At 38.8% G+C, this 22661-nt stretch overlaps 1 protein-coding gene across 7 annotated transcripts in view; it reads right to left on the reverse strand.

Annotated features, from left to right (window-relative positions):
• Positions 1 to 22661, reverse strand: part of ncam1a (neural cell adhesion molecule 1a) — a 266857-nt gene that overhangs the window by 90900 nt on the left and 153296 nt on the right. The window lies entirely within an intron of this gene.

Raw genomic sequence — 22661 nt, forward strand, 5'->3', positions numbered from 1 at the left:
AAGCATACCTTGAACAGGAAAAGAAAAAGGTGTAAATGCAGTGCAGTTTCTATCTGCATGTTATGCTATGTGTAATTAGTTTAGGGTTAGATGATCTCCAGTCATCAGCAGCAATCTTCAGTATATTACTAACAGTATACGAAGAGATTTATTTTTTCACTGAGCTGCCTGACTGAGTGATTCCAGGATGCCATCGTACTCGTTTACCCCATCCCTGCTTCTGCTGGCAGATGATTTAGAAGGCATAATGCCGTAAATCAAAGAATATCCTTTTCCTTTGACTCTAATGCACTTCATCTCTCAGCATCAGCTAAAGCTACAGTGACATAGATGAGATTTAGAACGAGAGCAGAGAAACACCTGGTGTTTGTTCCTTCCTGCATGCTAACAATTTAAAACTGAAACACTTGCATATTCAATGAAAAAGCGTTAAATGTGTAATCATTTTCAAAGGCTTGATCAGGAAATCATCACTCGCACGTGTGCACCAGAATGACAGGACATGTGATGATTTCTTAAATGTGACACGGTTTAATTTAAGACTCTCCAGCGATGTGTAGCATGGGAGCGGAGCACAGACTGCGAAGCAGGAACACCACTGAATCGTGATCCGGAGCTTGACAGAGAAATCCCGCTGAGCCTTCAGCATGCCGCCACTTCACACAAATGAGTGAGTCAGTCTCAGCCCAATTCTCACCAGGAGATTCATGGGAATGGTTTACAAGGACTTGCCATTCGAAGACAGGTAGCTAACTATCATAGCAGCACAATGTGTGTTTCATCATGCAACATATCATTGCTATAGAAACACAGAAAAGAGACAGCAGAGGCCTTTGTTGTTCTTTTTTCCCCTGCATAGTTCATTATGTCAACAGCCATCACAGCATTATGCTGCAGTGATGCTGGATGTGGTGTACACAGTTAAAGCTACATATATTTACACACTAAGCTTTGTGCATAGAAAGGTTTCTTTTTGCCATCTGTAGTGGTTATGTGGGGTAAATTGGGAGTTCTTGAGGAAGATCCTTCACTGGTGCTTAGATTTTTATTCTCATCTATTAGAGGTATTACGGGGTCCTGGATATGTGGGGCACCCAAAAGGACAAAGAAAAGCCCAAATGTAATTAATAAATTGTCCGATTTAAATATGCCAACTAAAAAACGACATTATATTGCACATTATGAATTCAAATCATAATATATGTTTTGTTTTGACCATAAAAAGAGCTTCAAAATTAAAATATCACCAATAATCATTGACCTGTCATAATAAATCATTATAGGTTATGGCATTTCCAATGAAATCCTGTTAAGGATGACCCTGATCATGTCCATGTGATTTTACTGTACAGTTTGAGAAATCTAAAGGGTTAAAAATAGATAAAAAGACCTTGCAGTCAGAAGATTTGTCCTTCCCCTTGTGGATATAGATATAGTTTCTATTTCTGCAAGTAAACACATGTAAGCTTCACATTATTCAAAAGCAGATATATCTTGGAGGTTTTGTTGTGGCATCACACGACACAACTACAACAGGTTGCTCGCCAGAGATACGTAAGCAGAAGTTAAGCATTTAAATGGACACCAAATGCTCTCAAATATTGATTTCATTAAACTATTCAAGGTGAGAATAATATCTCCATTATGGCTTTGTCAAAAAGTCATTCAAATAATGATTTGCAGTGAGACTCTGCCTCTGCCACATCAATGACCTGGCCCTTTGTTCCAGGCTATGCAGGCTCCAGAGGCATGAAAAACCACTACCCACAGTGTGTTTGTTTTCACAGGCTGGAGGTAGATACAAAGAAAACAACATATCCATTTCCTTCCCCTCATCTACTAAGATCCCAGATACTGTGCTGCAAACCCTAGCCATGTCTTCTAAGACTAGGATGACTGGCCAAAAATCAACTGATCATATCTGCAACACTAAAGACAACAAAAAGGAGTTCAGGCGGTGTGGGAAAGATAGCTATTCCCTGAGCCATTTTGTCAGTGTATGTCTCTAAATGGCCACTTGTGCAGTGTCTAGGATAAAGTGGCTGTTGAGTCTCATGCGTCACGCAAAAGTGTGACTTTGTGTTTCTGCTGAGAGCGTATTGTAAGCAGTGAAGTCAAGGTGTGGAAATAAGAGACGGCGCCAAATAGGCTTTGTTCATCGTCCTTAACATTTCATCTTAAGGGACCATATGAAAACAAATGCCAGGGAGTCTCATTGCTAATGTGGTAAAGGACCAGGCTCGTGTTTAAAACACAACACTGACAGAAATAAGTTTCTCTACAGCTTGATTTTCAAACAATACTTAAAACCTCTGCTCTAGACCAAAAAAACCACATGGCTTAGTAGTACCCCCCCAAAGATACAAGAAAATACTGTTTTTGCAGTGATCCGGCCTGCACCCCACTGTGAGGACATAAATGGAGTTCTACTTCATTCTTCCTGGTGCTTCTGAAGCACTTTTAAAAAACAGCAAAGTGTTAAAGAGACTCTTGTTAAAGAGACTCTCAGTCACCAACTGAAGACAGATATAGAAATTGTTTCGGGCTATCCATATGGAAAAATTTGGTTTAACTGTGTTCTGTAAAAATAGGTTAAACAGAAGTGAACATAGTGGAAATTTGACTTTATTTAAAAGCAGACAAGTGTAAAATTGATTTAATATTGTTTATATATATATATATATATATATATATATATATATATATATATATATACACACACACAGTCATGGAAAATATTATTAGACCACATCATAAGAGTTTAATTTAAGAGCTGATATCTAGCCATTTTCCATGGTTTTCTTGATCATGATTCAGATATCAGCTCTTAGATTTAACTCTTATGAGCTACTTTTGTTGTTATCATTATATTTGTCCAAACAAATGTACTTTTAGCTGTACCAGGCATTAAAATGAACAAGAAATTGAAAGCGTGGTCTAATATTTTTTTCCACGACTGTACATATATTTAAACAGTGATATTTTAAAGAGTGATACGTGATTTACGGTTTAATTTGGATAGACTTGACTTGATGCTTCAGAACATGATCAGCAGTATTGTAAATTATATACAATTTGTTGTAAATATGCTAAGACATGCAAAAAAAAAAACAGTATTATCCTTTAAAGTTCCCATCAAAGCAGTGGAATTAAGAAAGACCTGACCTAAATTACATGAATAAAAAGGGAAACGATGAAGCCCAGAAGCGAAGGAGATTTGGATGAAGGGGGTGTAGATTAGCAGAAGGGATAGAAAGAAGTGCTTGGCACAGTGAGGGGAGAGTTTGGATAAAGGATGAAGATATCTGTGCCCCAACGTGTTCACTCATGACACCAATCTAATATCTGTCCACTAAGCCTGTGCCTCACTTTCAGCCCTCTTTAAAGACTCAGGAAGACTTAAAATGATGATAGAGAGAGATAGATTTTTTGGGGCAGATTATTAAATCTGACCGATTGGGACTCTTTGCCAAACTTACATTGACGGTAAGGGAAGACCAGGGTCGGTCTGCACACTTTTCACTCTCTGTCGAATAATATAAATGTTTTAACATAGAGAAATGTTATCTGAGATCAGGTGATTCCTGATTAAAGTTGAGTTGTGCATCACAAGATTGGATGGCACGAGTTATGAGATTGATTGACATAATGATTAAAATGCTGTAATTACAAAAAAATAAGCAAACACTTTGAATAATGAAACAAGAACCAAAAAATAACATAGATTATCCAACAATTTTTAAAATCAAACAATACTTTTAAGCAATTAATTAGCAGGAGTGTCTAATCACGTTTGACCATTAAAAAAAATAAATAAAGAACATTATCAACTAAGTTTTTCATCTCTAAAAATAGTTTTAATCCCTCAAATACACCTCAATATGCATTAACAGTTACATTAACAGCTTATGTGTGAACCAATGACAATCTGTTAACCAACTACTGTCTCTCACATACTCTCACATGTTATATATACACACAGCTGATTGCTGTGCCTATTAAATAGAAGAACACATTTCCTGTGTTCTGTTTCATAATACATTTGGTCCAGAGACAACTTTTTCTACTTTCGATACGTAATTATCACCAAAAAAAGTAAAAGACTTTCAGCCGGTGTTAAAAAATGAGTGTAGGTCAAGAAAGGAAACATTTTTGTTTCTTGACTTTTAAAAAGGACCAAAAAATAGCTGTGTACCAAACAAGCCGGGTCAACCCTGTAAGCCTACCACTAGCATAGTACTGGGTTTTTAGTGTTTCTTTGAAAAAAGCACTTCAGAAACCTGACCTTTAATATGTTGCAAGGCTAGAACAAGCAGGGTTAATACTTAGCTACACGCAGGTATGGCTGGGCTCTCCTGGACGGGGCATTGAACCAAAATGGAGAGTCTGGCACATGCACAGGTGAACACAGAGTGACCTGGCTCCCACTGATTTGAGCAGTGTGATTAAGGGAGCGGTGCACAGCGTTGGAGATTGAATCTTTTTTAGAAATGATACTGTGTTGATGAGAGGCCTTGGTAGTATTCTAAAGACAGTCACTGCAATTCAGACAACAAAAAACAGCAATTTACGCTGTCCTTGCTTACTTGTTAACCTGAACACAGTAGATCGATATAACCAAAGGCCGGGAAAATTGGGTTGGGTTTATCTGGTCGACATATTGTATTTTAACGTAATTCACTGAGAAGATTTCTGTCTGCACAGCAGCATTGACTCTGACAAATGTTTGTATAAATAAAACTGCAATCTGCCTTTCTCTCCCTGTAGACTCTCAGTGGCACGTCCCGTCCCTTGTATTTTCATCTTTTGAAAGCACAACTCTATAACCAGAGATGCCAGTTCCCACAATCAAACCAACCAGGTTTTTTTTTACCTAGAAAATAATAAAACAGGCAGGTTGTTCCCTGAAACCATCCACAGAGGCAATTAGAGGCAACCAAAGACACCAGAAGATGCTTCTCTGCACCCACATGGAGATTGGTATCCAACTGTGTTTACCAGCAGTTCCTCCTCACGGGAACTGTTTACTCATTAATATCTCCTGCAAACCCTGTCTAATAAAAACTACACAGCAAAAACATTTCCAAAAAACATGACACACCACTTGTGTTTAATCTATGTGCAGTACTGAGATCATTTGAACATTACGATAACTGCCTTATAATTAAAAAAGTCTCTATACACTTTAAATTAATGAGAGATAAACATAAAAAAAAAAAATGGCCATGAGTTCTTTTATATTTTCTCGTTTCAGCATTTTATTTATTAAAAGTCTGAACTCACCTTTGGAGCAATAGGATCCATAATAAATTATTAGGTATTATCCTTTAATAAATAAAGAGAGGCCAGGTGTTTTATATGAGCTCAAGAAAACTAAAAGCATTAATTAACACACATATACATCCCCCAGCATGCACGCACACACGCACGCACGCACGCACGCACGCACACTTATGTTTGCCTACTTAATAGCTTGCCAGCAGATTGACTATCAAGTTATTCATTTTAAAGTTTGGAAAGAATTAAGATGGAAGAGCACATTCAAAGCTACTCATGGTGAGCTCAGAAGCAATATTAGCGATGCTGTATTAATTCACTGATAATCCCTCCACACTTTGAAGCAAATATGCCTGTGAGGTTTTAATAACAATGACCAAAAGCACCAAGCAGATGTGAGCGCTGGCCATTCTCTAGCGAGAGTATTATGGACTTTATAGCCCAATACTGTAAATAAGCTTTTAGTATTTTAATCGCAGGGTTCTTTAATTCCAAATGATGTAACAGCACAAATATTTATACAGGCCACTTGTCCATCATTACCTCTTTCAAGGAAGTTTGTAAGGCGAACAAACAAGAAGTAGTCAGTTCTGCTGGTGAAAAAAGCTAAAGTTTGAGGCAGCTTCAATCCTGTCTTGGATCAGGAGGTTTGCATGCCTAATTGAAGCCTGGCAGCCGGTGGTGACTGGCTCCATTACAAGGAGGCTACAACAGTCAGCTGTTGGTGCTTAACATGCAAGTCATGTCGGAGCAAGCACACACCATGCAGCGGCAGGCAGCACTGTGTAGGGCCACACTGGTATGCATACATCGCCAGCACATACACTGTGAATGCAGCCGTGTGAGGATGTCCTGTACTGCGGGAGACATGCAGATGCACTCTTCTGTATCTGAGCTCCATTTCTCTCAGCTGTCTACAGTATGTGCATTTGAATACTGAGTGCTATTGCTAGTGAATCCCTGTGGCCTGAAAAGCTGTCAAGATGTTAGAAATAAGGGCAAAGACCTGAGAAAAATCCAAGCAACCAACCGACCACACTGATTTTTTTTATTTCTTACGAAATTAGGTAGACAGCTCCCTCCTTAACTCCCCTCAGACTGTGAGGAGGAGTTGCTGAATTCTTGAGATATGAGGCAATTTTGATCTTAAATTGACGCCATACCATTTGATATGAATGTTATGGAACATTGTTGCAATTATTTGACAATTGAAAGGGGAAGAAAGGGCAACATTTGGGAGAAGCAGAACCTACACAATCTATGAGCAGAACACAAACAGAAAGATACATGACGTGACTGAGTTCCTAGACTCCATTTGAAAACCCTCAAACGTTTGCTTGTGTGTGGTATGCCTTATTAAATTGAGACACAAGCATTTCTGCAACTCCAACTTTCAAAATGAGATCTATGCCAGACATTCTGCAGCACACTCCTCTTGACATACTGGAGAGAGATTATGTTTGCAACCCTTTACCAAATGACTTTAAGTGCTGCACAAATATTTGGTTGTCTTTAAGATCTGTAAGCTCTCAATTGAATGCACATGCAGAGACACTTCGGCATAACTAAATGGCATCATTTTAGAAAACTCTTGTTTTGATCAGAGTGGGATTTATATGGGCTGGTTTAAATATGTTTTCAAGATGAATTGGAGCAGTAAGTGAAATCCAGCCCTGAGACCAGGTGTAGTAAACTCTGAAAAATCTATACTTAGAATCCAGTCGAATTTTATAATGCAATACTTCACCTCACATACCCTGTAATAAGGGGTCACAGCTCGGAGTTACAGTGGGACATAGCTGAATCAAGGCTGACTCCTCATTCTCAATAATATAGGAAAATAATTCAAAGACCTAAAATTATATGTGATACAACTCATAATTATTGTCATGAAAATGATTTGAATCTTTGAGACTGAGATCGTATTTGGAGTCGGAGCTTTCTTCCATTTCACAGTGCCCTCCTTTTAAAACCTGAAACAGCATTTATGCAAATTCCTTCACCGATTAATTGGCTTAAATGCTCTTGCATATCATTTTGCATGCTTGCTGCTAGGTGAACTCAGTGAGGCTGATGGAATGGCCAGATTTCATTCAGAAGTTCACCTCCTCTCATCACACATTTTCAAAGACAGGTGAGGGATTTAAATGAGCAACCAAACCTCTAACTTGGTGTTGCAACTTGGTGCAGCTTCTAATACGTCACTTTGCTTGACACAATGTCTATTGGCAACCTGGAATTTGACACTGAAAAATGCTGCATAGAAAAAGAAGGTGTCAGTTACCAACTGTGTCAAATATGACCTCACCTGAATATATCGAGCCCCTCTGCAGAGCCTTCTAACCCTCTCACTGTATGTCAGTCAAGTCAAATCCACTTGTACTGTCTGATGTATTACATACCATGTCTCAGTTGTCTTCTCAGACCCACACGAAAGCTCTCCCTCTAACCTCACAGACCTGAAAAAGCCTCTCCGCAATCTTTAAAAGGATTTCTGGCAGGCATTTCCAAAATCTCCAGTTCATCCTTACAGCACTGCATAAACAGCAACACATCACTACCATCATGTTTCCTGGCACTGGCATTCGATACAATTTACAGCTTCTTTATAAAAAACTTGACCTGCTAGGGTTGCCATAATTCCCATTCTAAAATCCAAAAAATATTTAAATGAACTTTTTCAAAATCAATTTGTTATTTTACTTTTTAATTTTTTTTTCTATTTTTTTTTTTAAATACAACTGATTTCTGCAAACTTTCCTGCAGCAATTTCATGTTGTGATGCCCCATGGGGCATCCTCTGAGCGTGTCCCTTCCTCCTCTCCTGGATTAGAGTATTTATGCCACTGCAGCCAGGTGCTCTCCCCCTTTCTGATCACTCTCAAACTCTTATTAAACTCTTAAAGCCCTATTCTGGGCTCCTCTGTGCCCAGTAAGGTCTGGGTTAGTTTGGTTTAGCTTAGCTTGGTTTAGCTTGATGCTTTAGGTTGTCCTTTCCCTTTGTTCCACACTATCAACACTGTCAACACAGTCACACTTCTCCCTCATGCACACCCTACACCACTGATACCAATGCTTCTACACACTCCATAGCTTCAAATCATTTATGATAGTTTAATTTGGTCTAATTTGGTTTAATTTGATTTAATAAAGAATTATTTAAACCAATTTGCATGGTGTGGAGCCAGGTCATGACAATGTACATAAATGGGTAATATTTTTAATTCTCAGTAAAGTGTTGTTCAACCACAACCTATCAGAATTATCAATCATCGATGTCAACAATTATCCAATTCTGTGCAATTATTCGAGGAGTGATTGTCATTGTACCAAAAGATATAGCCTCATTTAGAGTTTGATGAAGGTGCAGAGTGCTGCTAACATGTACCTCCATCCCCCAAAGGAGTTCAATCGGGTTGAAATCTCTTGAGAATGAAGGCTATAGCATACATTTCCTTTTTGCACTCATCCAACCATTTGGTGAGCCCTCAAGGCCCTTTGAAGAGGACTTTACTCTGCAGTGAGAGACTGCTCCCATCAGGTTGGAACCCTTCCCTCTAAGGGGACAAGCACAAAACAACGAACAGACCCCAATTCATGTCTATACCATTTTATACATGTAGTATACTGTAGTAGCAGTGCAGAATTATTAGGAATACCTGTAGTTATTCATGCTCTTCTGCACTTTAAAAGAAAATTAGTTTGCAGGTGAAAAGTGAACATGCATAATAGCTGTCAGCCTCGGAACAAAACCAACTTTGAGAATTACGTTTCCAATTTGTGTTTCAAAGGCAGATAAATTAGCCTTTCAGAGGCACATTCCAAACTGTCTTCACCACTTATCATTAACCTGCTGTACTCTGAGACACCGCACAAAGCACTAAGCAGCCGTTTCCATGTGCAGTGTGTGGGTGTCAAGCCTTAATCAAATTGACATAGACGTGTCAGCTCCTAAGCTCCTTCTCTTCGCATCTTTCAGTCATTCACCACCACAGCTTTGTCAGGATTATGGTTGTTGCCATCATTCCCCCAAACCCAGCACCACTTCAGTTGTCATCCAAGTGCGGTACGAGTGGAGTGATTCTTGAAGAACACAAATGTGTGCTGCAGATATCGACAGTTAAAAGTGCTTTTCCCCACTAACTTACAGCGTAAAAAGTTTGAAACAAACTATAGTATGGTCTGACATGGGCTACTTTATATAGCCTTGTATTTTCCCTCCTCTATTGATAAAAATGTGCTGTCTCACTTCATCACCTCCAAACACACAACTCCCTGACACATTTCAAATAGCGGCTCCTCTTCTGTCATCATTAATATCTGGATATTAAACAGAGGTCCAGCACTGAAATGTCCCTTTTTGTCCCTGACTAATTTGAGCCTGCTCATTCTGACAGCATCTAATTACTAACCTGGAGAGAATGCTACACAAAAGACTAAAAGGCTGAAAAGGGCAGCAGAAGTGAAAAAATGCAATGAGCATGAAATCTGGCTGTGAATATATTAAATGTAAAACCGGTCAGTGTAAAGGGCGGAATGACTGAAGATTCTAAAACACAAACCAAAGATCTAAAGTGCTGCCAGCAGCCCATCGAAGCTTTGTCTTGATGCGGGAACAAGAGGAAAGTTTTTTGAGTATCCAGGATAAAAATGGTTCTCAGTAAATGTCAAGGTCAAATGTGATATTTATTGTGGATGAGTGAGCATTTTGGCTGGTTGAGAGCGACAAAAAGGGCACAGGTTCCCCAGTTTCATTAGGATTCATCCTCTGAGGACCATGAATAACCACATCAAAATTCATGGGGATCCTGTCATGAGTGTCCCATCTCAGGCAGCAAAATGTTGGATGGAAGGAAATGTTGATCTGATCTTGGTCGGAGTAGACAATAGGGGTATTAGAAATCATCCTCTGGGAACCATGAAAATGCATTCTAAAGTTAGCTATAATCTGGCTCCTTTTTGTTGAGTATCGTGTTCTGGATCAAAATGTTAGATGACTGATGAAGCACTGCAAGAACAGTATTGGCACTTATTTTTATTTTGTTGTATTCTGCATGATACTAGACTTATTACGCTGTTGGGAACATTCAGACCGTGATATGCAGACTGACACTGACACTGCTAAAAAAGTAAGCTCTTTACGGCTTTAATTTATTGTCGTCTCTATTACAAACCCGACCTATTGCACTTCTCAGCTAAAGCAGATCATGAAAAGTATTTCTAAGTAATTTTAACCAGGTCTGACCTGAATATGCCTCAGCTCCTACCAATTAACTTCCTGCAGGGTCTGTCTGTCACAAGGTCAAATCCCCTGGTACATTATAATTAACAGCAATACAAGTGAGGCCAAGCTATAATTTGGAGAAAGAAAATGTAATATGTTTTAGATGAACAGAGGGCAGAAATTAAAAGAGATTGTTTTTAACCAAAACAATAATCACATTAGCATAATAAAAAGTGGCAACAAACTTCCTGCCTTTAAATGAAACTACTGCATGAATGTATTAGCTCATTATTCTCTTGCTGATTGCTGTTGTTTACCTCTAAGGGTTGGAGAGATATGTACATGCAGGAAGTCAGTTTGCATGAGTGTGAACCAGCCTGGCTATTCTGGTTTGTGCTGATTCCAACATTTGCTGAAATAACTCAGCATAGCTATGCCACAGATAAAACCAGATACTGCTGTGGTGACTGCTGGCAACTCACTATGTCTTCTTTCAAACTATAAAAAAGGGAGAAAAATTCTACTTCCAAAAATGAAAAATAGACATGAAGTGGGATGCCCTTTTGTCCTGTCCACTTTCAGCACTTTCTGCTCAGCGTCAGACACAGCTAATGGCTTTTAAGATTCTTTAGACATGGTTGTATGCTTAGTGCATTTGCCCCATGGTAAAGTAAGGTGTTGGAGCAGAGACATTTTTGGAAAAAATCCCCCAAATAACGGGAATTCTGAAAGAAAGTTTTACCACGGACATATATCATAAGACACAAGCCAGTGAAGCAGTTATTTGAGAAGAACACACTGGATGGAAATCGACCAACCAGAGCAAGAGCACCATAAAAGCTGAAGTTTCAGGAATAGCAAAGCTGTTGATGTAAGAAAAACTCAATGTTTTTATCATTTGTTAAATGGGTCCTTAAAAACTGTTTCAAGAGTTAAAGCAACTGCAACTGGACAAGTGTTAGAAACTCACAGCAGTGCAATTTTATTTTATTCCATCTGCTGGCTGTCATGTTCATGGGAAAGTCTAACTCCACTGCTGTAATGAAAGAGACTACTACAACCCTGGTTCCAAATAAGTTGGGATGTTGTCAAAAATGTGAATATAACAAATTGCAATAATTTGCTAATCCTCTGCAACATATGTTCAATTGAAAACTGTACAGACAATATATGTAACCTCATATTTGTAGAGGGTAGGGTAGGGGTTGGGTTCAACCAGCGTTAGACCTTGTTTTTTTTTAACTAATGCAGTTTCTGTTGTGTTTTACCTCCATTCTAAAAAAAATGCAGAAACTAGAGGATGGTACTTTTTAAATGAAGCCTCACAAGTATTTTTGTCTTACAGTTCTTCTGTAATAAGCTTTGGATCAAAATGTGATATTACCCTAACCCTTCCAAGACCCCGAAAACTAGAGTAAATGTGTTTTAAGAGGTTCATATTTAAACTGATAAATGCATGTGTTGGTGAGTTACAGTCTGAACTCTCTTTTTTATGTTTCATGCAGAATCCCAACTTCTTTGGAATCTGGGTTTTAGTTGTTGTTTTGCTGTAGCTTTCCCTTCACTTGGAGGTCATCGACCTTACATACATCACTGACTAGCTGTCACAGCTGTTAATGGAAACTGTGGTTTAACAATACATGTCGTAAGTTCTATTCAAATATAAATCACTGGGGGCAGCAAACACATGATGTACTGAATTAGATAATCGTGTTGTTAAAGTTGTGAACTAATTTGTTGACATTTATAATTGCATATGCTTGGTCTAATTGGACCAAAGGATGGGTCAATCTCATTATACACCAGATCAAAAATAGAGTTGGGCTGAATTATAAAAAGGCATTCAATACATATCTAGAGCAATGAAACAGAACAAAATAACCAACCTGCTGTTGAATTTAGAGGTGCCCACTTGTGTTTTATGGACACTTATACCTTTATATGTGACCAATATTAGCTGACTAAAGACTTTCTTTTGACCAAAAGTAATATTCCTGGAGGATTTTCCATTTTCTGCTAGCAAAGGTGATGTTTCAGTTTGATATCCAAGTAGGAAACTCAAATTTAAATTCACTTGACAGTAAAATGGAAAAATATCTCATGAGACAGTGACTGTCAGTCTCAATTTCGCATCCAAGTTTTGTTTTTATTCTATAGTATAAGTCCCGTATCTTTCATGTATTCTCTCTGCATGCTCAAAGGCCATTGGGAGTGAAATTGCCAGTCTGCACCCTAATTAACTAATGAGGCCAAAAGGGCTAAACCGCTGCCCCCATCCTCTTTCTTTGTTTGACCCTGAGGTGGCCCTGCATCTCACCGAGCTGATAATCACTGCAGAGCTACAGAATCCTCACTAGCATACTAATGCTAAAGAAACTAATATACCACGCACAGCAGCAGTCAGTTTAGATCATCTAAACTATATCAAGGTCTTGTTCTTTTTACAGATCTTTTTCACACGTATATTTCTACACTTCAGAGGAAACACAATCAGCATGTGCACCCGAGTTTTCACCCTTTCTGATCACATTCTATTTAGCTTTTAATGAATCATGACCTCCTTCAGCCTACAGTAAACTTGCTGTTTGCAACCAATGGATGAACTATGATTAAATCCCTAAACAAACTACTGCATTGTACAGTATTCGGTTAGTATGTAAACTCTGCTTTATCTGCTACTCTGTAAGCTTTTTTATTGCTTAGGGCTTCAAGGTTGTGCTCTTTGCACACTGTTTTACCTCGGATGCAAGGTGTATGAATGCCAGCTTTGTGATAAATACTACACAGATAAATAGCAAGACTGGGCTTGTGATGCTATTCATCTGTGTTTTATTTGCCTCCACTTTATTTACCACTATGCTTTAATGTTGTATTTGTAGAATAATCTCTTATTAATCTGTAATCATTGCCATTCATTGTTTAAGTCAAATTCATAAACTATTCAACACGGGCTCCCTGAAGGTCTGGGGCTGCAGGAGACGTGGCTGCTTTGCCCAAATGATAATCCAGCCTTGCTCATAACCCAAAGACTAGTCAATATTATGGATCTAACATTTGTTTTCATTACATTGTATTTTGATGTGGATTTTTCAAAGGTGCATTCATTGATTTCTTGACTGTGGGGGCACAAAGGGAAAACAAACAGAGCTGTATTAAGGTTTCTGTTCAGCTGACACATGTAGGTCCAATATTCACTCTCTTTCAAGCCCAGCACAAACAAAAGTAGAAGGCTAAAGGACTAAAAACTCCTGTGGGAAACTGCAGATCTAGGTGTCTCTGTGAGTTAACTATGAGTAACACCTCAGCAAACACTGATTGGACGGTGACGTTCAGTCTCTGGCCAGAAATGGTCCCAGTGGGACGCCAAAAACTGCATCGTGGACAGCCAGATGGTGACATTGTTTCCACATCTAATAATATTCATGTCAGGCACTCTCTTACAAACTTAATTAATTGTAATTATAATCAATAATAATACTGCCAAGAAAAAGGCAAAAACATGAGTGTTTATAATTATAATTGTTTTAATACAACAAACTTTGATTAAAGTACCTGACTATTTTAAACCTGCTGTGTTTGATAGAGCCATATTGGAAAAAAATGTAATTGAAAGTCAGGTGACCTAATATAGAAAACCATTAAACATTATTGGAGACTCAGTGGTCTCAGTGAAGGACTTACATCTGAGAGAGTGATACAGATAGTCTTACTAGACTTTATTCAATTATTTTATGTTTTTATGATTTATAAAGCTGATGGATGCATACTGTGTATGTCAATTTTAGCAGAATGGCAACATATTCTGATACTGCTAGGAAGGATGTCTGACTGGAGCTACTGTTGAACCAAAATGGGACGTCTTGAAGCAATGGTCATTAAACGTCTCAATGTTTGCAATGTCTTACATTGTATATAGTCATTTAATCCTTTGTTATTATAAAAGATATACATGAGTAGAGCTGTAACAGCATAACATTCTATGATAGCCTAAGTATACTTCACATGAGCAGAGGAGGTAAATGATGATCCAAAACAGATCCCATTTAAAACTCCTTACTGGCTCGCACAAAGCTTTCCTGCACTATGAGTGTCTGAGGAACTGCCGTTGTGTTATCCTTCATGGGCCAGCAGCCTCATCTGAATTGTTGACAGTGGCTAAATGACCCAAGAGGCATTTTTGGCAGCGAGTGGTTTAGATAAACTTGCTGAAATGGAGTCAGCCAGAGCTTCCCCTCCAGGCACCTCACAGAGCCCTGTGGCTCCAGGGTCGATTGGTTATCGCCTTCTAATTTTCCAAAATATCATCCTGCAGATACTGTACATGCAGCACTTATAGCTTTGCACAAGAGCATGGATAATGTAAAACAGTTTTTAACAGCAATCTCAAAACCAGATATGGGAGATATGACATTATGAAGCTAATTCAAGTGCCCTGTCCTAACCACAATTTGGAGAATCCAACAAGAGAGACCTTCATGCAAGAAAATAAGCACCTTTCAAAAGCTGACCCCATTAAACAGCTGAACAAAATGAACCAGTAAACACAATGGTACCTGTACAAACCTCCTCACAATGGCAAAATTAATTCCGTCAGTCTGCCAGAGGAGCAAAGTGTATGTCACAGATCATGAATGGTGGAGGGGGAGAAAATGAATCAGGTTGATTTTGTGTTTTCCAGAAAAGGCCAGCTGCCCTGACCCGTGTTAAGAGATTTTACCATTATCACTTCAACACATTCATGAAGTGGACAGCCTTGTGTTATTAGGGTCTGCCCTGTTGGGTCAATAACTTCCTTTTTAATATTTTATCTTTGCTTGGCCATGGGGGGCAAGAGACATTTGTGTTGGGTGGTGATAAGGTCAGTATTAATAGTTGTGTGTTGACAGAGGGTTTTAGAGAAGAAAAGAACAAAAATGTTATAGCAGGGAAGCGTGATTTTTATTGCTTACAACTTCGACTTTGACGTGTCCTGCAAACCTCTGCAAATTTTAGTGTCAAACTTAATGACCAATAGTTTGGTTCAAGATCTCATCTCTGATGTGTTTAAACAGTGCTCACTGATGCTTTTTATCTGGTTGGAGAAACAATCGTCCAATCACAGCTTAATAGATGGATTAAGGATTGGAAAATTATCTTCCTGCACAGCTCTGCATTTTATTAAAAGCTGACTTAGATAACAACTCTTAAAGGTAGATTCTGAAAATCTGGAGAAAGATTGCCAATATTTGAACTCAACACCCAACAAATACAACACTTTCAGGGCTCAATCTCCTGTTATTCCAGTGTGAAATCACAGCTTCCACACCAATGCCTAGTCAGAAACACAGCCTCTGATTGGTGGACAGGTTTAACCCAAGGCTTCATGGGGATTGCTAATGGATGGCTAACAACAACTGTTTTCAACATAGAAAAATGTATTAAAAAAAGTTAATTACTATGAGATTTATAATGATGGCTTTCTTTTACAAAGTCTCCGAAAAGAAAGGCTGGATTAGAGCTTCTGAATGAGCGATGATCGCAACACAGCCCGCCTTGAAACTAGACAATACTGTTAGCATGCTCATGTGCTATCCTTGTCACCTAACCACCTTCCAAGTGTCCGAACATTTCCGCCGCTCAACTCATAGAGAGTCAAGATTCTCCTTTACAGCACCAGGAGTAAAGTGCTGATGTTCATATAGACACACTTCATACTTCCTGTTTCCTAATTAGAATGCAGGTCGGCCATTTCAGCTGTTATCCCTCTCCTTAATCTTTAAAACAAACACACCCAGAGCGAGAACCAACAGGAGGAGGAAAGCAAGTCGCAATGTTATCTTTGCAACATGAGGCAGTGTGGTTCATAGGAAGTGATCTTAATTTAGAAAAACACTAGCAATAACAATACCCCTGGTGTGAGAAATAGTCTCAGCCATGTTCTCATTTGTTACGGGTAATTATAAAGAGGTATTGCAATTAATCCGACAGTGATATATGGGTGGTTAAATATGCTAAACATAGCACTTTTAAAGCAAACTGGGGGTGACTAGACTGTGTGTGTATGGAGTAGTGTAACCTGTGGCGGAGGAGGGAGGATAAGATGTGGCGTGCGTCCAAGGCGCAGGCACCCTCAGCCTATATAGCCCACTGAATCAAACTGAGCCTGCAGTGAGGATTGGATATGGCAGGATCCATGAACAGAGGCTAACCTTAAATCCAATTGAATCTTTTGCAATCGCTTTACAGCCTCTGGCCAGTTCTGTGCTTATTCCTCACACCATCCCTCACAGGACCAGAGACACTTCCTTCTTCTCTTGGTAAGCACTTTCAGTATCATCCCCACACAGACATAAACGCATACCAAAGAAACACTCATTCACACACCCGTGGATGATATAATAAGGAGCCAGAGTAGATATTAAGAAAGTGAAACCGTAACCGCTGGGATGTGGTTCTGGATTTATAATTGATGGGGATTCCATGCTGGCTGCATAGATAGAATAAAAACTCTTTTACATAATTGAGAATGGCTTGTTAATGCATTCCTCTTGAGCCTTTCCATTTGTCCGTGTACTGCTTGCTGTGATGGAAGCTTCAGCTGACAGCTCTTTCACAAACAAAAGGACATTCATCTTTTAACGTTTACACACATCACCAGGGTATATCTGAAAGTTTGAACTTTCCTAAAAACCTCTCCTGAACCCTTTACCGTCTATCACCCGATAGAGCTATGATACCGATCCCCTGAAAGACGACTTGTTCTTGCAACTGAGACACTGTCTATCACTTACGCACAGCTGCAACTAGGATACCCTTCAGCTGCAATTGGGGGACCTTAATCCAGCTCTCAACTTGGGCTGAGCTCCCACAGCTCATTTGTAATCACAATCAAAGACAACAGCCACAGACCACCTTGTGAGACAGTACGCTGCTGCATACTGATACAGGGACATGCTAGAAATGATGTATTAGGAACATAGTTGAAAAATAATAATATAATGTATGGTCCCACTAGAATAAAATAAAACATTAAAATTGGAATTACAATCAATTTCTTTTCGAGCTTCAATCTCGAGCATTCAATGCATTCTGCAGCCTGTCTAAATGTTATGTTGCCATAGAACAAAACTACATTCTCAATTATGTTTGGAGGGAGCCCTTTCTTCCCCCGGGTTAGGATTGTCTGACATATCACAAATATATTTCTAATCAAAGTCTGCAAAGGAAGGTTGGGGAAGACGGATGGATCAAACAAACACAGGACTTAGACCCAGTAAACCATTGTTTGTGTGCCGTGTATAACCAAAAGTAAGTTAACTTATGCAATGTTCATAACATGTACATTACTTAGGGTCACTCATTTAAATCTTAAGTATGATTTTTTTCTGAAACCAAGTAGTCTGTTTTTGTTCCAATTCACATCGTTAACCACATGTTTAAGACCCAGGAGAAAATGCATTTCCCTGAAAATGCAATTGAGAGTGCAGTTTCATTTTATAGAGGGAACCTTATGTTTCGGAGCCAGAGCCAGTAATAAGTCAACCCTAAACACAGAGATGTCGTATACATACTACTGGAATTCATGTAACTTGTTCAGTAGTTTCTTTAATGCAGTTTGAGGTCTATTAATCTCTTTAGAAATCTTATTTAAAAAGGCTCCTTACAACCTTAGATCCGAAGTCATATGCAAATTCAGACATTTTCTTTAAAGGTGCAGTAATTCTGGAGAAAGATAGTTGATTGTGGAGTCTCATTACCAAGTAGTCAAATAGTGACACTATGGGTTCATAGTCAGACCGTATCACCAACCCAAAGCTTTAGTATCTGACTACTTGGCAATGAGACTCAACAAAAAACTAATTTTCTCAAGAATTGCATACTATACATTTGAGAAGTTAAGACACACTTTAGAATGCAGTTGATTGTTGTCTGCATGATGAAGATGGGCTAAAATGTAAAGAAATACAGATTAAAAAATGGGGTTTTTGTTAAGTCGACAGCTAATCCATTGCCCCCATGGAAACAGTATGCTTCTCGTTTGAATCCCCAAACACATGATGGCAATAGTTGGGCTAAAAGACAATATACATTAATTGCAGATAGAAACAAACCAAACCTTGTATCCAGCTGGCAAATAGAGTCACACATATGGAACTTTGTGTACACCTGAATAGTAGTATTATTTGGTACTGATTGAAGTTTTTATTGTTGCTTTAAAATAATCCATAAATGACTGACAAGAAATTACTTCAAATGACGGAACAATTTTGTGAGACTGCGACAAACACCCCACAGCTTTAAATGACACATTACTACAACACTGTCTAATCTCTCATTGCTTTCACACAAAATGCAAACACATTTTTGCAAACCTGTAAACAGCCATCATCATCTTTGCATCCGTTTAATCCATGTGCCCAGTGTGTAAATCCTTGCAAGCGAAATGCTAAATTGAAGTACAAATGTGTGAAAAAATATGAAAACGATGGTGCAGTAATATCTCACACTGAAAGCACAAAAAACAAGTAGAGCAGAGTTTGATAAGGAGTGTATTTTAAGTCATCCATTTGGTATTGCAAAAGAATTACAAAGTACCCTTTCAAATAATTTAAAATGAAGTTTCACACACTTATCTCATGGTTATTTTAAAGTACGTCATCAAGAGCCACTTATCACAGAGAACCATAAAACATCACAGGGTCAGAATGCCTCACCATGGTGTCCATACTGACCATGCACAATACTTAAATTGACTGCTTTGAAAAGTGTATCCATCATTGACACAGTTCAAAGGTTTGGAATTAGCCTGCTGAATACAGTTGTATGATGAACTTAATCTGGTTATGCCATTGACAAGTGAACTGAATGGAACTGTATGAGCAGCATTAGAGCCATGTCAACTTCATTAGCCATGCAGCGGTACTTAACTTTTGTGTAATCAGTGTGGCCACAGCACTTTATTCCCATCATTAATATCCAAAGACACTCTACCAGAATGCCTTCTGCCTTAAAATAAGGCAATAAGGCTAAATAAACTTGGCTCACACTGACAACACAGGAGGAGAAATGGAACATGTATTCACCATGAAATATATGCTAACTAATTTATGACAGCGCTTAAAGCGCATGTTTCCTAGTTCTCAAACCCCCCAAAAAATCATCCCACCTTCAGTGTCACTCAATAAATTTGTCTGGTTTAAACATGATTATGAACATGGGGAATGCATAACTCCTACAGATGGCTGTAGGTTGTGGTATTTGAACTTTAAGTGGATAGCTGCTGGGCATTAGACTCGGGTTATAAACAGGTCGGAAGGGAGGAGAGACAGAAAAGATGGTTTGTCTGGGTGTCTGGTGAGGAAAATGTGTGATCTGCAAGTTATCTGGCAATTCTAAGATATGGAGGGAGAGGGAGTTAGTCTGAATCCCCACATTCAATCTAAAGAGATTTCGCTCCTGACAGATTCTATTTTAATTGGATTTCTCTGTCCAATTCTTTCCGGTATAAATCTTCCTCAAAAGGACACCTGATCTGACACTTGTCATCGTCAACAAAGGCCAGAGAACCATCGATTAAATAGTTGATAGCTCTTGCCTTTGCCGAATGCGATTTCCTGAGGTTATATTCTAATGCACAAGGGAATATACTGGCTTTTTTTGCCCTTATCATTGTGATGATGGTAGCATTTTCCAGTTTGTTCTAAAATGTAATCAGGTCAGACATGTTTGAGTTAATCCTCTAATTTGGTTTATTTATTGTTTATTTATCTGCCTTTTCAAGTCCAGTGTTATTTTCATTATTGTCGTGACATATCATTCATGTGCCTCTGAGCAAGGATACTAATCAGTGTCCAGTCTGTGTCCCCAGTGTTTAACAGTCCCTCAAGGACGCTTTAGGGCCGGGCAGATTAATACCACACTAATCGATACCTTGACAGAGACACTAAGAAAGTTCTTGCAAAGAAAGTTCTTGCAGTTTTTCATAGTGCCCATCAGCACAATGGGTTTCAAGATGTCAGCTAGGTGAGCTAGGTCACAGGACATTTTATGAAAGAAGAAAAAAAAAGTGTCAAGCAACTGCCTGCACCCCCTTTCTGAAATAGAGCGCCTTCACTGGAGCAAGATGCATCACATCACTGACAAGACTAGACGAAAAACTCATATATGGCTGGAATGTGTATGTCAATGTACTAAACTGGAGCCAAATTGCAATTTTCTGTCATGGTCCCAGTAAAATTAGTTCTCATAGTGTAGTGAAGTAGCATATCACTGGAAATGGTTGAGCTAAATTTGAGTCAATAATTGGAGTGGAGACTGCTTTAGTCTCACAAATTCAACAGCGTAGTAATGCTATTTTTAGCAATGTTTTTTTCTAAAGTGTTACTGTTCTATTTCAGTCACATGTCAATACTCAGTGGGCAGTTGAGGGTTTGCTTTGCTTGGTTTACTTTCTTAAATAAACCAGACTTCGGTTGCATCCCATGACAATTGGATTGTATAAAAATGGTAGCAAGCTACTCTTAAAACACATGTTTCAAACCTACAAGTTGAAGGTTAAAACACCAAATATGAATCTACAGGGTAATGTAAATTTAGACAATAGGAGGAACATTGGCACCAAAGTTCAAATTCTTTTTGAGCTTCCCTTTCATTTCTTAAATGACAGACAGTTATGTTTAGGCACCAAAACCACTTCCTTAAGGTTAGGAAAAAGGTAACAGAGACATGCTTAAAAACCACTACTTTGGAGATTACTTCCAACAACAGGACACAAACTCTGGCCTCCTTCTCCAAAGACCAGCTGTTTGGCCACCACTTTGCTGAGGACCAGCCAAAAAGGCACCACATCACTCATTTTACTGACGTTTCCCTCACCTGTGTTAATTACTGTATTTAGTATTAATGGCTCCATTCTTCAGTCAAAGGCCACAACAGTGCCAGTGAATGCTTTACACCTGTTGCTGAGGGCAATAATTAGAGACAATGGATGAATAATAACAGTAATTATCAAAAATCTGAATATCTACTTAGTATGCTCATTGCATACATAACAGATGGACTGATGTCAGTTCCAAATAAACAATGGAGAAATTGAGAGATATTTCATTTACAACAGCAGTACATCAGCTTATGACAATTCTAGCAAGCATTTTGATGACAGTATGGTGTGCATGAATGGCTCAAAACACCCAAGATGCATTTAATCAAGAATGGGTGCAGCCTTGAAGGAGCCATGTGAGCAACAACAACAAAAGCAGAAGGTTCCTTGTCATGCTAAATATACTGAGACAGTCATCTGTCACAAGACAAACATGTCACTGTGACCTTGGCTGTCATGTCATATGAGACACTTACACCTGGCCTTTGGACTGTATGTACAGTGAACACAATGACTCAAGTGAAACATGAATATAAATGACAGGCAACATGACTAACTTTAGTGTGGTGTTGGAAGCAGGCCTTGATTTTCTTTTTTTAGCCAATATAACTGTGTCTTTGTGCACTTTCTATTGAAGCTATAAATGAAGCACAACACAGCTGTATTGGATCAGGAGATAAAGAGAAATTGTTGCTAATTTGCTGAAAGGCACAGCAACGATAAAGTCATCGTGAGACAATAACAGTGGGTGGTGATAGGAATATCAAAGATTATTACTTTAAAGTGAGGTGAAGCAGAAGAGCATGACATTCCTCTTTATTGATGCTAAAGAACAAATCTGATTAAAAGAAGAATAAAAACCCTTAGTAAGAGGCAACACCTGAACTCTTATTTCCTCAGATTCAATAAAAACTAACAGGATGAGGAACACAAGCTCAACAGTGTGAGGCGGAGATGAAACAAACAGACAGGGAGGGGGATTTGTAGACAGCAAATGAAATCAGATTCCTGCACCATCTCTCCATCCACCCTATCTAATTTTCACTGCAAGTATCCCATGGTGAAATTCGTCCGAAATCCGCAATCTGTCAGTGGATGGTGTCATCCTCGTGACACACTTGGCATACTGATGATTCCCATCTGCATTCCCCTGCATCCAACGGAGTGGATGTGCCGCTAACACATACATTATTTAACCTTCTGAATGGGGCGAAAGAGATTGGTAAAAATAACATGTCTCTGTGGTCCAGCTGGATGCTGAGACACTCTATTATAGCATTTTCACTCCTCACATTGTTAAAT

Source organism: Centropristis striata, chromosome 15 (genome assembly GCF_030273125.1).
Source record: "Centropristis striata isolate RG_2023a ecotype Rhode Island chromosome 15, C.striata_1.0, whole genome shotgun sequence".
NCBI classification, from domain to species: Eukaryota; Metazoa; Chordata; class Actinopteri; order Perciformes; family Serranidae; genus Centropristis; species Centropristis striata.